Here is an 18,106-nt window from a genome sequence, read left to right on the forward strand (position 1 = left end):
TCCCGCCTATACTTCCTGCCTAGCCATGGCCAATCAGGTTTTATTTATTGACCAATCAGAGCAACTTGACATACAGACCATCCCCCAGCACAGCCAAGTGCAGACCATCTCAGACACCTGCACTCAGGCCATGGTCCTAATTATCCTCTATATGGACCTGCTGGGTAAAGCCATGAGGAACCCAAGAACGGGCTCCCACAGGACATACAGAACATCCCACAGCACCCCACCCCCGCAAACAAGGCCATATCTACTCCAACAAGCCAACACCTTGTAATCCCTCTAAGTGGTGCCACTCTGATGACTAAGCATTCAAATACATGAGCCTATGGGGGACAATCTCATTCAAATCAACACATTCTACCCCCTACTCCCCATAGGCTTATAACTGTATCATAATTTCAAAAAAAGTCCCCATAGTCTATAACAGTCTCAACACTGTTTCAAAATTCAAAGTCTTCTATGAGACTCATACTAATCTCTTAAGTGTAACCCCCCTCATGAAATCAAAATCCAATAGCAAAACACATACTTCCAACATACAATGGCATAGAATATACATTACTATTTCAAAATGGAGGAAAGGGAGCATGGTAAGGAAATATTGGACCAAAGCAAGACCAAAAACCAGCAGGGCAAACACCAAGCTCTCAATCTCTATGTCTGATGTCAAAATGCTCTTCAGATCTCCAACTCCTTTCATCTTTGTTGACAACGACAATTTTCTCTCCCTTGGTCTGGTTCTACACCTGGTCTGAAACTTTCCTTGCCCAGTATCCTATACATCTGGCATCTCCAACATCTTGGGATCTCCAACAAAATCTAGGCTTCACCTACACAGCTTCATGAAATGGCATCTTTGGTGCTACATTCAGAGATACACCTGACACCCTTGTGGCATCAGCAGCTTTTCATTTTTTATCAAAGAGAGACATAACATAATCTTTTTCATGTATTCTGCACTATAAAAGCAGAACCACATTGTAAAAAGTAGCAAGTTCTGCAGATTGCTGGAGATGGAACATGGCTGTCCTGTTCAATTACATTTTCATCAGTGCTCTGTTTTGGATGGTTTTCTTCACTGCTTAAGGTTTTTTTAAATTCTTTTTCACAGGTTGGAAGCTTAGCTGGGTGGAGTCTTACCCTTAGGCCACCACTCCCAGTATTCCATTTAGCATCAGGCTTTTTAAAAACTTATCTCCTTGAGCACTGGACTTCATTTCAACAAAACATTTCTTGGTGATGTTTTTCTCCTTACTCTACTGTTTCATATTTTCTCTGCTCAGCTTGCTTGATTTTGTTCATTGAAACATTGTCCAATTCATTCTATGAGACCAAGTTACCTTAATACACAAACCACATAAAGACCCAACAAAGAAAGAGTATTATAGACCAGTTTTCCTTATGAATATAGATGCAAAGAATACTTAATAAAATACTTGCAAATTAGATCTAAGAACACATCCAAAAGATCATTCATCATGATCAAGTAAGCTTCATCCCAGAGATGTGGGGGTGATTCAATATATGAAAATCAATAAATGCAATCTACCATATAAACAACCTGAAAGAGAAAACAAACAAACAAACAAACACATGATCATCTCACTAGACACAGAAGAGTCCTTTTATAAAAATCCATCATGCTTTCATGATAAAAGTTCTGGAAAGATTAGCAATACAGGGGGCATACTAAACATAATAAATGGAGTTTACAGCAAGCTTAGGCAACAAAAAATTAAACAGAGAGAAACTCAAAGAAATTCCTCTAAAAAAAAAAAAAAGAACAGGACAAGGTTGTCCACTCTTTCCATACCTATTCAATATAGTATTTGAAGACTTAGCTAGAGCAATAAGACAACTGAAGGAGATCAGGAGGATACATATTGGGAAGGAAGAAGTCAAAGTATATTTATTTGCAGATGATTTGCAGATAGTATATATAAGTAACCCTAAAAAAGTCCATGAGGGAACTCCGACAACTCATAAATACTTTCAGCAAAGTAGCTGGATATAAGATTTACTCAACAAAATCACTAGCTCACTTGTATACAAGAGACAAATAGAGTGAGAAAGAAATCAGGGAAACAACACTTTTTACAATAGCTTAAAAAAATTGTGTGTGTGTGTGTGTGTACGTGTGTGTGTTGTGTATAAATTATCTTGGGGATCTCTAACCAAGGAAGTGAAAGACCTGTATAATAAAAATTTCAGATCTTTTGAGAAAAAAATTAAACAAGATACCAGAAGATGGGAAGATCTCCCATGTTCATGAATTAGTAGGATTAACAGTAAAAATGGCCATTCTACTGAAAAATATCTACAATTTCAATACAATCCCCATCAAAATTCGTACACAATGCTTCACAGACTTTGAAAGGACAATTCTCAACTTCATATCAAAACACAAAAACCCCAGGATATCTAAAATAATCCTGTACAATTAAAGAATTGGTGGAGGTCTCTCTATTCCTGATTTCAAGTTGTACTACAGAGCTACAGTAATAAAGAATATAAGATATTACTGGCATTAACAAAGACTCATGGATCAATAGAATCCAATTGAAGACCCAGACATAAATCCATACACATATGGACATGTAATCTTTGGTAAAGAATCCAAGAATGAATACTAAGGAATGACAGAATCTTCATAATTGGTGCTGGCAAAACTGGGTGTCTGCATACAGAAGATTGACAATAGGTCTTCACTTAAAACCCTGAACAAAACTTAACTCCAAGTGGATCAAAGATTTCAGCATAAACCCAGACACACTGAACTCTCATGGAAGAAAATGTGGGGAATTCTTTTGAACACATAGTCACAGAAGAACAGTACACAAGCAGCACAGACAGTAAGATCAACAATTAATAAATGGGAACTTATGAGCCTGAAAAGCGTGAGTAAGTGACACTGGCATTCAGACAAAGACACTCATACAGAATGAGGAAAAGATTTTTACCAACTCAGTTCCATATCCAATAGAGAACTAATATCCAAAATATATGAAGAACTCACAAACTAGATATCAAAAAACCAAATAATACAATTTAAAATGGGGGTACAGATCTAAACAGAGAATTCTCAATTCAGGAAACTCAAATGGCTGAGAAAAAATCAGTGTTCAATGTCTTTAGCCTTGAGGGAAATGCAGAGGAAAACTATGCTGAGATTTTATCTTACACGTGTCAGAACGGCTAAGATCTATAACAAGCATGGCAGCTCATGCTGGTGAGGATGTGCAATAAGGGGAACACTCATCCACTGAAAGTGGGAGGGCACATTTGTACAGCCACTTTGGAAATCAATATGGAGTTTCCTCAAAAAAGTTGAAAATAGATCTACCTCAATATCCAGCTGTAGCACTTTTGGGTATATAGTCAAAAGGTGTTTCAACCTACCACAAGGACATTTGCTCAACCTTGTTCGTTGCCACTCTATTCACAATAGCCTGAAACTGGAAACAACCTATGTGTCCCTCAACACAAGAATGGATTTTAAAAATCATGGTATGTTTACAAAATAATATATTATTCAGCTGTTAAAAATGACATCATGAAATTTACAGATAAATTTCTGGGACTAGAAAAAAATCATCCTGAGTGAGCTAACTCAGACCTAGGAAGATAAACATGGTATGCATTCACTTATATGTAGATATTGACCATTGAATAAATGATAATCAAGTTACAATCTGGGAAAGAGACAAGTGGGGACACATGCAGCTCCATGGGAAGATGAAATAGAGTAGATTTTATATGTGAACTAGGGGCAGGTGGAGGCAGGAAGAGGAGGATCAGGTAGGGTGGGGGAGGGAACTGATGGAAAAACAGCTGGGATTGAGGGGAATTTGAACCTAGTAGAGTGGAAACTTCCTAAAATATATGAAGGTGGTCCTAATGAGGTCCCTTAGTAATGGTTGAAGAACAGTCTCAGTTGGCCGGCCATCTATTGTTGCCAAAGGAGACTTGCCTTGGTTGAATCCAATGGAGTTACTGTATAATTGGGGATCCAATGTAAATCCATAAACAACCCAGGCCATTTCTAAGGGAGTAGTGGGGCACAATTGTAGAGGACATCACCCATACAGTTTCATCACCCATTGAACATGGAGAAATTGAGCTGGTGCCTACATGAAGCCTTCACCTCACAGTGCCTTTGCTGTGGGAAGATACTCTACAGGCTGCCAAAAGAGAAACATAAACATCATTCTATTCATAAGCCTTTGACCTATAATCTGTCCTGCCTGTAAGATATGCTAGGGCAATGGTGGTGTAGAACTTGCAAGAGTAAACAACCAATGTCTGACTTTACTTAAGGCCCCTCTCCATGAGACAGAACCCATATCCAACACTGCTTGTGATCAAGAAACAGAGAACAGATAGCTCAGAGACCCAGGATGAAACTTGTGGTGATATTTTGTTTGTGATCTAACAAATAAAGCTTTCCTGAAGATCAGAGTGCAGAGCTAAGCCACTAGTTAACCATAGAGGCCATAGAGGTAGTAGTGGCATATGCCTTTAATCCCAGCATTTAGGAGAAAGAAGCAGGAAGATCAGGAGTTCAAAGCCACCCTAGGCTACACAAGATTGGTACAGACTAAAAGACAAACAAAGCCAGGCAGTGGTGGCACATACCTTTGATCCCAGCACTAGGGAGGTGGAGACAGGAAGTGATATGGCTGGGTACAGAGAGGAATATAAGGTAAGAAGAGACAGGAGCTTGCTCTCTTTGAAGATGAGGATTTAGTGAGGTAAGAGCTGGTGGCTGTGGCTTGTTCCTTTGTGGTTAATCTTTCAGCATTTACCCCTATAAGGGTTTTTATTATTAAGACAAATTAGGATTTGTGCTATATCAGCCAAGCATTACTTGGGGGAAAAAGTCAATAAAATTATTCCTAGTAGGAAAAAAAGAAAGAAAAAGAAAAGAAACAACCAAAACATCAAAACACTGGATGAACAAATAGTATAACTTGCATGAAATAGCCTTGAAAAATATAAATAAGCACAATAATGACATATAATACATAATTATATATCTTTATATATATCCATATACATATGTATATATCCATATATATCCATATACATATGTATATATATATAGGCATGAATGAACCTCAGAAAATATTTTTCTGTGTAAAGAAAACTGCCTATAGGACCCCACAAATAGGAGATATTATCTGTGCTGACTAATTTTATAGTCATCTGATAGGAGGCAATCTCAATTGAGAAAATGCCACCAGAATATCTGGCTATAAGTGGACAAATTGCCTATAGGAAATTTTTTAATTAGTGATGGATGAATCGGGGAAGGCACAGCTCATTTTGGTTGGGAAAACCTTTGTGCTAGTGGTCCTGGGTTCTATTAGAAATCAGGCTGAGTAAACCACGAGGAACAAACCAGTAAACAGTACTCCTCCAAGCCTTTTCACCAGCATCCTCTCTTTAGGTCCTTGCAAGGTTTGAGATCCTGCCTTGGCTTCCCTTAGTGGGCTATTACTCAAGATATGTAAGCTAAATAAATACTTTCCTCCCCAAGTCGATTTGTTCATGATGTTATAACACAACAGTAGAAAACCCAAGAGACTATCTAGAAAACAGTGTAGCCACAAAAGTTAAATATATTCTGAAGCTGCCCCAGGATTCTGTGCTGATGCTTCCCTACAACCTGATTCCAGCTTACTCTGCTCAACTTAACCTTTTACCCCAGGCCAATTCTACCATCATTTTGAAATTTAAAACAGAACTCATGCAACTTTCAGCCTCTTATGCTTTTCTCACACGAGTTCTTAATTCCCTTTGAAACCTTACTGGCTCTGGGCATTATCATCAGCACCACATGAGCAGGCATATTCATTCTTATGGTTTGCATTATTCAAGCATGACCTCCCCAGCATCATTCATATGTCCCTTGGCTTAGTGTTCTGAACATCGTCGGGATCTTAAGTAAACATCTGTTAAATCTACCATAATGTGATTACACAAAAAGACAGTGATATAACTCAATAGTACCTTTAAGAATAATAAAGCTTTATGGCAAGATTATTGTTGTTATTCTGTGTGGATTCTATTACACAGTGAAATTGTTGTGAAAGGTGAACTAATACAAAATCTCTTCTAATGTTGATGATTACACCATTCATTCTCTGCCACCTCAAACTTAATTTATACAACTAACACATAAAATAAAATGAAAGTGTCTATAAAATACAGGTAACATTTTTTAGTTTTAATTGAAATACTTTTCTTGTGTGTAATTGAAAAGTGAGCTAGCTCTTGTATGTTTATGAATATCAAGAAGCTACTGCACTAAAACTTTACTAAGTAAAAATTTAGGACAGAGAAATAAACATATTTGTTTCTGACAAAAATATAGTAAAGAGTAAACAGTTTTAATCCTCAATTCTTATAAAGTTCTTCAATTTGTGAGGAATCTATTTGATAAAGTTGGCTTATATGACTAATTGTAGTGTGTAGGTAAACAGCTTCTTAAAATAGAAAGTGATTCTTTTATTACAGGTTTGAAAACATAAAATACAAATAATATATGGAAAATATCTGGAGGTTTGATTTTCTAAGGGTTGCTCAGAATATAAAACTCATTAGCAACTTACTTCAGAAGACTCAGTAATATATGAAATATAAACACTTCTCTGGCTACAGTAGATAGATAACTTAATAAGTAGTTTTGGTACCTATGTAGGTTGTATCTTTAACTCCTAAAATACAGAAGAGTAACAAAAATCAACAAAGTTCAGTAGAATTTGATTCCAAAGAATATCCTTACCAAATGCAAATTTACAAAAAGAGTTAATGTCTGAGAATCACACAGGTGGGATGTTACACTTCCATTAGACAACATGATCAAAAATTAAGATTCAAAAGTCAGTATGTGTGTGTGTGTGTGTGTGTGTGTGTGTGTGTGTGTGTGTGTGTGTGTGTAGGGTGTGTATAACTATATAAATACATATGTATATATGTGTATGTATATATATACATATGCTGTGGAATAATTCTTTTGTACATTGTGTTAATATATGTCGTATGATTGATTAAATAAACAAGCTCACTGACTAATAGATGAACAGGATAATGTTAGGTTGGAAAGCTAAATTGAGAATAATGGGATGAAGAAGGTCAGAGTCAGGTGTCACCAGCCAGACACAGAGGGGGCAGGAGATGAATAGGTCATGCTAATAAAGGTACCACCATGTGGCAGAGCATAAATAAAGAATATGTGTTAACTTAGAATGTAAGAGCTAGTTAGTAATAAGCCTAAGCGGTTGGCCAAGCATTTACACTGAATTTAAGTCTCTCTGTGGTAATTTGCAAGCAGTTCTTGTGATGAGAAAACTCCACCTACAAATGGCTTCCAACGTGGGGCAAGAATTTCCACATAAAACCTGAGAATGCTTAAAAAAAAAATTCTAAACACACAAAAGAACAGAGCCAAGCATAGCTTCTTTGTAGGAACATTTCCTCTGCTGGGCTCTCTTCACTGGCAGGGAGCAGAGGCACAGCTCCTTTAAGAGATGGCTTCCTGGCTCAATGCTAATAGCAAAAATGGTCAGCTCTTTTAAGAGGCCCCACTACCAAACACTTACACGGTCTTTATAAGCAGTGGCACTCTACTCAGTGATGGCATGGATCCAGAACATTCCCAGAGTTGAGGCAGCTCATGGTTCCCAGAGCTGGCAAATAATGTGCCTCTACCGTGAGACTAGATTCTCAGGGAACTGAGAGGGAGGAGCCAGCCACCAACATACCATGATTTAAGTTACACAGAAGGTTTTTTCTTTTTTATTCACATAAAAAAATTTAGATAAACAGTAAGGACAGATTCAGACTAAAAGAGCCTCTAAATGGGTCACAGTGTGTTTAAAAGGTGTGTGTAGGCTTAGGAAGAAAAACAGTATGTACAATCTTAAATTAAAAACTGTAGTTTTAAAATAATAAAGTCCTTGAAATAGCTAGTAATAGCTAGTTAGTAATAAGCCTGAGCTATTGACTAAGCACTTACAATTAATATAAGGCTTTGTGTGGTAATTTGCAAGCAGCTCCTGGGATGGGTGAACTCTACCTTCATATATATATGGTGTCTATTTATAACTTTTTATAGTATGCATACATGTGTGTATATGTATATATATATTAACATTTGGTATTAACATTCATTATTTATAAAATATTAATCTTTCATCTCCAGAGAATTTTTGTATCAATATTTATTCAATATATGTTCAATAAATAAGTTATTCAATTGTATTGAAATGTAGTTGTGTTAATTCTGTTAGAAATAAATGGGTCATTTCACAGGATAAGATCTTTAGTTACAGAGAATTGTATATTACAGTATACTCTATGGCATCTGTAACAATATAATTCATAAAATTTTATTTTAAATGTCTTTATTCAGATCACAACTATAGCAGTTTTTCAATGAATGTTTCTGTGTAAGAATTTTGAAGATTAATTCTGTGTAATAAGATATTTTTGGAGGGTAAAGAAAATTGAGGGAGTAAAATAATGACTGGAACGCTGAAATAATCTTTAATAGTAATTTAAAATAATTAAAGAAATTATAGAGTTTTACAATTCCACCATGGAAAAGAAATAACATGACTCATATGAATAGAATTTTCTGGATTACATTTCTGATAATTCATTGTAAATCTCCATCAAAATAAATTCTGGAGTTAGTCTTTGAATTATTCATAGTAAGGACTTTGTTATCAAAGCAGCAGTGTCATATTGTGTTGATTAAAAGTATTAATGATAATTAAAAAAAAACAAACACCTTGCTGCTTGTACTGAAAGCTCTAGCCTGTATGACCTCAGTAGGGAAACCAGAGCAAGAAGAGTTCTTCTCCAGCCAGTACCTCAGTTATCATGATACAGCATGAGAACCTAAGTTAGCATTGCCATGCTCCAGCTAGATGCTGGTATGTCCCCTCCACTGTATCCTAACGTACGATGGACCCTGCTTCTCTGGCTGGCCAAGGGCCTCTGCTCCACCAGCCCTGTGCAGCACTGAAGGGTGCCTCTCCTAGGAGTGCCATTTCCATTCCGATGAGGCCTTAGTGCTGTGCCTGAGCTTTCTATCCTAGGCTTTCTTTTTCTCTTGCCAACCTGAAGGTAATAATTTCTTCTATTTACTACATCCAGACCTCCTGGCATCCTTCTTTCCATCTCAACGTTCACCAGCTAATAATTTAATATTATATTTTACCCTGCTCTAAAAGCCAGTCTTTATCACCTGGCTGAACAAAACATATTTCATAACTAACTCAAGGCTGCTATAAGCTTGCTGCAATGTTAACTTGATTTATGGATGGAGTATCAGATTACCTTGGCCTGCATCATTCTTTAACTTAATCACATATATATGACTTAATGAATATGGCGAAGTTTAATTAGCAATTTTGTCTTTGTAAAAAATAATGGAACCTGGGAGAGTCAAAGCTTTAAAAGTAGTTCCTTTATATTTAATTTTATTATATCATCCTGAGACTATAAAGAATGAATAAGAAGTTTTGCTATTTAAATTATGGGTATCATTTCTATAGCATCCATTTTTATGCATCCACTTAAAAGTATTGGTCAGATTCTTTCTTTGGAATCAACATTTGGAGTTTCTTCGTCCTAGGAACATAGAATGATTCCTTTCCGCTTGCTACCTTAGCAGAATAATTGGAACAAATACATTTTAAGACTCACTCCAAGCAGCTCATTTGCAAGTATAAGTAACTTGCTTCGTGGATTTGGAAGTGCATCTTTTGTATGGCCAACTGTTCTTTTCTTAAAGTTAGTAAAGTTTCACAACTTTGAGGTTTGTGAAAAGGGAAAACTGTAATTTTAGCAGACAGTGTTGTTCTTAGGCGTGGACAAACTTGGGTTCTTGCCCAGCCTCCCCAACTGTGGGATTGTACTGCTCTGGAGCCTGCCAGGGCCTCTGTTTTCTGCTAATAGACCGCAAGTTTTCTTGCGCATAATCTATTGTAAAGGATGATAAAAACAGATTCTTAAAGAAAACCCAGTAAAAATGTACACTACTTATAGAAGAAACATTGAAAATTTTATTTTAGTATTCATGGCATTTCTCTCTCTTTCTCTCTCTCTCTCTCTTTTTCTTTTTGTCTTTTTGGCAGAAAACAGAAGCACAGGCTGGTGCGGCTGGCACCTCAGCTCAAAAAAAAAAAAAAAAAAAAAAAAAAAAAGAAAAAAGAAAGAGAAAAAATCAGAAGAAAGGAAAATCAAGGCACAGATGGTGCCAAACATTGTCAGAGCCTCCATGACGGAAAGTTTTGAGATGGGACACTCTGGGATTCGGCAGCCATCCCTTTGATGAAAGGTTTTTTTGTTTTTTTTTTAAGTCCTCTTCCTCCATTTAGGTTAAGAAAAAGGACAGGTTGGGAAAGTCTATTTAAAAAGAACGTTAAAAAAGATGAAGTCATCCAAAAGGCAAAGGCTTCAGGGGGATAAAGGAGAGCAGCTGAAATTCTGTGGAGGATGAAGTGGAGGGAGGTCACAGTCCTGGCCTGGGGCCAGCTTCCCACGTTTTAGGTCGATGTTTTACCAAAATAAATATGAAAATGATGACTAGTGTGGTCGATGTGATTGGATTGTTCCTCCAAAGTGTGTAAAGTGAGAAAAGGTGTGCCACTGTCTTTCTGGAGGCCTAACCCCAGCACTGTGTCGTGGACTCCTCTCAGACATACAAGCCCCCCTTTCCTCAGCGGGTGTTTCATCTTCCTTCAGTGCTGCACTGAACCCAGGCAGGGCCTTTCTTATCTTGAGGAGCATCTCACCATTGAGCCACACCCACAGCCTCTTGGGGCTTTTGATTTTTGAGACACTGGTGTCTCTCAGTTGATGAAGCTGGCCTTTAAGGCATACTCTGTTCAAACAGTCCCACAGCTTGTGATGCCCCTGCCTCAGTTTCCTTAGTGGGTGAGATTACAGAAGCCTGCTACCAGGCCAACTTGCAGCTTTGAGAGGTGAGAAGGAAAACTTCTTAATCATGACCCTGAAGAAAATGTGTCTTCAAATTTCAAGTAATAGCAAGCACCCAAAGAAGCAGAGAGCATCTCGATGTACATTTTTAGTAAATTATCATTGCTATGACACAATTGGGATTCACTTCTTAGTAATTTTGTCATTTAAGCCATTTATACAATGAATCATGTGAGTTAATTGATGTGTAAGTATTCATTCTCAACTGTAGAAGACTCAAATTCATCATTTCTGGTCTAGCAAGATGTCTCACCCACTAAAGGCATTTGAGCCCTGAGCCCCACATGGTAGGAGAGAACTATGGTGATATTTTATTTGTGCTGAGATGCGATTTTATTTGTATGTTAATAGAGTTGCCTGGGGATCAGAGCTAAGAGCAAGCCATTTAGCAGAAGTCCAGCAGTGGTGGCACACGCCCTTAATCCAATCTCATGGCAGGCAGAATCTCTGTGTGTTCAAAGACACAGCCAAGCGGTGACCAGGAACCTTTAATCTCAGTACGAACCATAGAGACCTGGAGGTCTGTGTAGACAGGCAGTGTCCAGGAAGTCATGTGGTTGAGTTTAGAACCAATGAGAAGCCAGAACAGAAAGGCAATAAAAAGACAGCTCACACAGGAGAAGGCCTCCTTTTCTCTCAGGGGAAGGATGGCAGTGAGTGGTAAGATAAGGTGGTCTTAGCTCTTGGCTACTGCTCCATCTCTGGGCTTTTAACTCTTTATTTGGCTCTGTGTTTCTTATTTAATAGACCGTTTAGAATGACATCTGCAGAGAACTGACTCCCTAAGCTGCCCTGTAGCTGACTCACATCATCACTCGGGTTTGTGACCCTTCCACTAACAGACACTAAGCAAAAATTTAAAAAACTAAAAATCCCATTGAAATTCATTGTTTCTCGGAGCTATGATGTGTCTGTGACTTCCTAAAGTAAGTGCACAGAAGAGAGAACTCTTTTGTAAGGAAAATTTTTAAAAGTGATTAGAAAACTTCAGTTTGCTGCTGGGACATATGATATTTAATGTAAGTGAAAGTCTACTTGAATAGTCATTTTCCTCAAAAAATGCTCAATTGAGATGCCTTTTTATTCTCTACCACTATCCTTCACCTGAGCCCAGCCCCAAAGTGGTATTCCTTTCTGTCATACCATCATCAGCTCCATCCCAGCCCTTAGAATGTGTACATGGCCTTTTACAAAAATCTCCCTCAAATCTTAACTAAAAGCACCTGCTTAGTCCTCATTTTTTCAGAGCTTATAAATTCAAAGATAGCCAGGTGACAGCCTCTATGACTCGGTCCGTCTTCCTGATTAGACATTGGTCATTGCTCTGCTCTCATGGGCACATTGGAGGTACCTTGCTAAGGGGATCTTAAAAACTGTGGCACATAGAGGGAGATATGAGGAAATCAATATCTACTAACAGCTGCTCCCTAATATGTTTGAGGAGGAGCAGTCAGTTCCGGAGGGCCCTGCAGATAACACGACCCTCAGATACTCAAATTCTTTATGTAAAATGGGCTAGCATTTATGTGCAAGTTATAAACACTTCCCACATAATTAAAATCTTCTCTTGAGTTCTTAATACTTGTATAATATAGATTATACATAACTAGGTGTTGCACTTCATGTGTTAGATTATCATGATGCAGATACAAAACTCTACACAGATATTTAAATATATTTTTAATATTTTGAGCTCATGAATTCTAGATTCTGTGGACATGGAGCACAGAGAGAGCCATCTTCTAGAAATTTGACCTAAATATGCATGAGCATTATGTATATTCTCTAACCAAGCTAGCAAGCATGGGGTAAAGGGAATGTGGGAAGGTAGAAAGCTAACACTACGCATCAACTGTTGTTTTGATTCCATTTGCCTGATCACTACCTCATACAATTATAAAAAATGTGTTAAAGCAGATTTTTGTTCATCAAAAGAACTCAGGAATCTAGATACTTAATTAAATTTTCCAGTTTTCATTAACTTGTTTAGAAAATGTTCATGCGCATTTTATTGAAACTTACCTGAAGATGAATACAATCTATGACCACTGTTTTTTGTAGAAGATGCCAGTGTGGAAAACATTTCTGGAAAAAGTATAAGGATCTGAATATTGGATGGTAGGAAGAAAGATTGAATGATTTGTATAAAGAAAGTACCTCTAAGCTCAACTTTTAAGGAAACTAGGGTAAATTTATGCAAAAATAGACAAAGTAGCTGGCAATATTTCATCAATTTAACAGCTATAATAGCTAATATTCACTATCAGCTTGATTGGACTGACATAAGCCCAGGGGCCTACTAAGAGCACATTTCTTTCTTTTTTTTTTTTGTTTTTTTGTTTTTCAAGACAGGGTTTCTCTGTGTAACTTTGGCACCTTTCCTGGAACTCACTCTGTAGACCAGGCTGGCCTTGAACTCACAAAGATCTGCCTGCCTCTGCCTCCCGAGTGCTGGGATTAAAGGCATGTGCCACCACCGCCAGGCTTAAGAGCACATTTCTAGGTGTATCTGAAGAGAATTTCAGAAATGATCAATTTGTCAGACTATACTATCTGCATAGTCCATCCATGAGTCAAAATCTGAACAGCCTATCAAGAGGTGGTAGGAACTTTAGAGTGGACACCTTGCTGGAGGACACAGCTCACTGGGGCCTGCCCTGAAAGACACATGCTGCCCTGGCCTCTTTCTTTTTCTGCTTCTGCATCACCATGATATGAGCTATACTGCTCCACTGTGTCCTTCTAGATCTGCAAACTCTGAAATCATGAGCAAAATAAACCTTCCCTTCCTTTCATACCACATATGTCAACATATGAAACATATGTCAATGCCACAGCTCTCTAAGGAATTTCAAAGTGAATAGTTAGAGCCAGGGCATAGCTTAGTCAGTTAGTCCTAATGCCATGCAAGCTTAAAGATCCCTATTTGGATCCACAGAACCCATGGGAAGCATGGCATGACAGGCAGATTCATAAATATCAGATGCCTTGCTTAGCTGAATCTGGGATCCACATTCAATGAAAGAGCTTTTCTCAAAAATTAAACATAGAAAGCAATTGAGGACTATAGTAGAATTTTTTTTTGGTTTTTCGAGACAGGGTTTCTCTGTGTAGCTTTGCGCCTTTCCTGGGACTCACTTGGTAGCCCAGGCTGGCCTCGAACTCACAGAGATCCACCTGCCTCTGCCTCCCAAGTGCTGGGATTAAAGGCGTGCGCCACCACCGCCCGGCTTTATAGTAGAATATTTTAAGGTATGTTATTTTTGTTTATGTTGCATTTGTTTAACTCTGTGAAGCTGTGGTACTTCGCCTGTCTAAAACACCTGATGGTCTGACATATATCTGAATGGCCAATAGCAAGGCAGGAGAAAGGGTAGCTGGGGCTGGCAGGCAGAGGATATATAGGAGAAAATGGGGAAGAGAGCTCTAGAGTAGCCAGAGAAGGAGGAGAACTCCAGGGGCCAGCCACCCAGACACACAGCAAGCCACAGAGTAAGAGTAAGATACAGAAGTAAGAGAACAGGAGAAGCCCAGAGGCAAAAGGCAGACAGGATAAGTTAAGAAAAGCTGACTAGAAACTAAGCAAGCTAAGCCTGGGCATTCATAATTTAGAATAAGGCCCCATATGATTTATTTGGGAGCTGGGTGGTAGACTTCCAAAGAACAAAAACAACAGCAGAGGACAGACCAGATATCAACCTTAGGATTTCACATGTGTACACACACAAGCAAGTGCCAATCCCATTCACATCTATTGCATCACATGTACCACACAACACAGATACACAGAAGTAAATGATTATTTAAGAAATAAAATTTTTTAATAATAATAGTCGACTAGATTGTTTTTATTAAAATACAAATGATTTTTGTGTAAATACTAGTCTCATTTAATTGATTCTTCAAGATGTAAAATTAAATAAACAAAGGAGAATAAATTTTATTGGTGTTTTTATAACATGAATAGTGCCAATTTAAAAGTCTAAATTCGACTATGTCCTGTACTTTGGTCCATGGGAAAGTGAAGTCACTGTGTCTTTAGCATAATGTACCCTTTCTTGTTTTCTCTTCATTATCAATTAAAGTTTGCTTTTGCTAATTGAGTGTCTGTAGTACTGTTAAAGAAGGAGGCAACAGATAGAAAGATTGATGTCAAAGGAGATAGGGTGAGGAGAAAGAAAGAGATCTCCAAACAGTGTGAGCACATTATCCACTACTAGGCAAGAAAATGAAATATTTAATGTCATTATCTATTAACCTAGCAGTTAAAATAGGACCAAAATATACATAAAAATGAAATAAAACAATTAGGCAACAATTTAAATGGTTCATTATTATTAATTCATTTAGTATTCATTGTAACTGTGCTGGTCATAATGAATTCATTTGATATTAATGGGACTGTTCAGCAGCAATTTCATTATAATGCAGTTTTAATTCATGTGCCATTAAAGTAAAGCAATACTAAAATTTATATTTATTTTTTGAATACTATACATGATCCCTAATTTTTTAGAAACATTGTGGTGTTGATGATATTTTCTTTAAATAGGCTGAATAGCTCATATTTAAGACAAATTGCTACTACAAATTGTACTTTAGCTATATCAATAACGCTGAAGTTGAAGAAGGTTCATGTAATATAATGTTGTATAAAATTTGTACTGCAGAGATCCTTACTAATGTCTAAGTGTTGCATACTACTGACAGCTTCCAACACATGCCATTGGCATTCAATAGAGGAGATATTTATGACTCTGTGTCTCTGATTTTTATGAAAAAGCAGTAGTGAATTATATGTGTAGATCATTTTATTAAAACAAATAGAGATTTTAATTTTTCTAAAAATATTTCACTAATGCCACATATATTGTAATGAAAAATTAATTATTTTTAGTGACTGACGATTATTTATGAGAGATTTGGGGAAAACCTATGGAGAATTTTTCTGTAGATAGATTTTAACTGTAAGATTTTAATTAAGAATATCAAAATGGCAGCAGAAATACAGTCAGTAGTTTGTTTAGTATGACCTTCTTCCGGAGCAGCCGATAACAATTCGCAAACTAGGGGTGGGGGTGGGGTGGAGTGGAGGGACTAAGGACCACAGAACAACAATCCAAACCTCCAGTCTAATTAACAAACCCACTAAAAGAGCACTTGTTCCTTTAGGCAGTTATTCAACAAGGCATCAGAAAGTAACTGACCTCCAAATACTTTATTTGAATTTTTGTCCTTTAATGTATTGCTTATAGGCTTAGTAGCCTAGAGATATATGTGTATGTAATTTGTTATTTTATTCATTATTGTGAAATAATTAATTGAAGTATTATTTTGAAACAGTAATGCAAACTGCTTTCTGTCTCCCTAAGATTATCCACAAATTAAAAATTGTTTAGAAGCAGATTTTTAAAAATTAATTAATGTTGATACTTAAAATAATTTGTAAAAGTAAGTAGGTCTCATGGAAATAAATAATTCATTAAGATAAAATGAGTTAAGAGCAAAATTCACAGAATTTTACTTCATGTAAAATAGTTAAAATACTTGACAAAGTAAAAGAAATAGATAATTTAAGACAGCCTATTGACTACTTGTAAATTCCAACAATTATCTTTGAAGGAAAGCCCTGGGAATATTGATGAGAGGGAGGGAATCGAGGAGGGAGGGAGGCAGGGTCTACCGACAAGTCCTCGCTGAAAAACTGATGAGTATATTCTTGAGGGGACACATGTAAAAGTGGAGAAAAGAACTTTGGAAAAATAATGAATGCCTCCTGGATCAGCCGTTTGAGCTTCAATTCTATATATAGCAAACGTCTCAGTGTCTCAGTTACTTTCATAAAATACTGACAAGAGCAACTTGAAGGAAGAAAGTCATTTTAGCTCAAGTTTAAAGTCAGCTGTGTCTATAAACAGGGAAGTAACAGTGACATGTGCTTGGGGTGCTGGTCACAGCACCGAATCAGAAAGCAGAGAAGGGTGAAAGCACGCTGGACTCATTTTCCCTGTTTATATAGTCCAGAAACCAGCAGGGAACCGTGCCACCTACAGTGGGTGGGTGTTTACATTCCAGTTAACATAATCAAGATCATCCCTCACAGGCATGGCCGGATACTTACCTTCTAGGGGATTCTAGATTCTGTCAAGCTGATAATTTGATAATTATATTAACATCACACCTTCTCCCCTTGTCAATCTGACACTAGCTGTGACTAATCTTGGTTGTCAACTCTACCACAAATGGAATCAACTAAAACCTTAGCAGCTGGGCACATCTGTGAGGAATTCTTCTTGGTTGGCTCATTTGAGATCAGAAGACTCACCCAAAATCTGGGCTGCACCTTCTGGTGGCAGTCCACATAAAATGACATAGAAAAGGGGGGCTTTTGCTTCTTGCCTGCTTGCCCTCACTTACTGGCAAGTTCATCTGTCCTGCTGCTGAGGCAACAGTTGCTGCTGGTGTTAGAGCCGACTTCTCTAGGATTTCAGCATATACTGAAGACCAGCTGAGACATCCAGCCCTGTGGACTGAACAACTTTACCACAGCCGATTTTTGAACTTTCCTTCGAGAAACCACCTAAAGTTTAACTAGTCAGACCACAGCTGTAAGACACTCTAATAAATCCCATTTTAATATGAATATTAATTATTCATTATATCTGTTCTGTTTCTCTAGAGAATTGTGACTATTACACTAACCATGTCAGCACAATGTCCTTTGCAAGAAACAAACCACTGACTGACTAGAAGCGTTAGGTGGAGCACACAGAAAATTATTGTCCTAATGACAGGATAAACTTGTACTTAAAGAGTGCTCTAATCTGAGTAAACAATACTTGAAAACAGGTTTCTAAGATGGGCAGCAGTGGCGCATGCTTTTAATCCCAGCACTCAGGAGGCAGAGCCAGGCAGATCTCTGTGAGTTCAAGGCCAGCCTGGGCTACAGAGCAAGATCCAGGACAGGCACCAAAACTACACAGAGAAACCCTGTCTTGAAAAATAAAAAACAAAACAAGCAAACAAAACACAAGTTTCCAAAGGATCAAGTTATTTTCAAGAAGATTATCTTCAACAAAGAAAAAATGTT

The sequence above is a fragment of the Peromyscus maniculatus genome, chromosome 15, assembly GCF_049852395.1.
Source record: "Peromyscus maniculatus bairdii isolate BWxNUB_F1_BW_parent chromosome 15, HU_Pman_BW_mat_3.1, whole genome shotgun sequence".
Classification (NCBI taxonomy): Eukaryota; Metazoa; Chordata; class Mammalia; order Rodentia; family Cricetidae; genus Peromyscus; species Peromyscus maniculatus.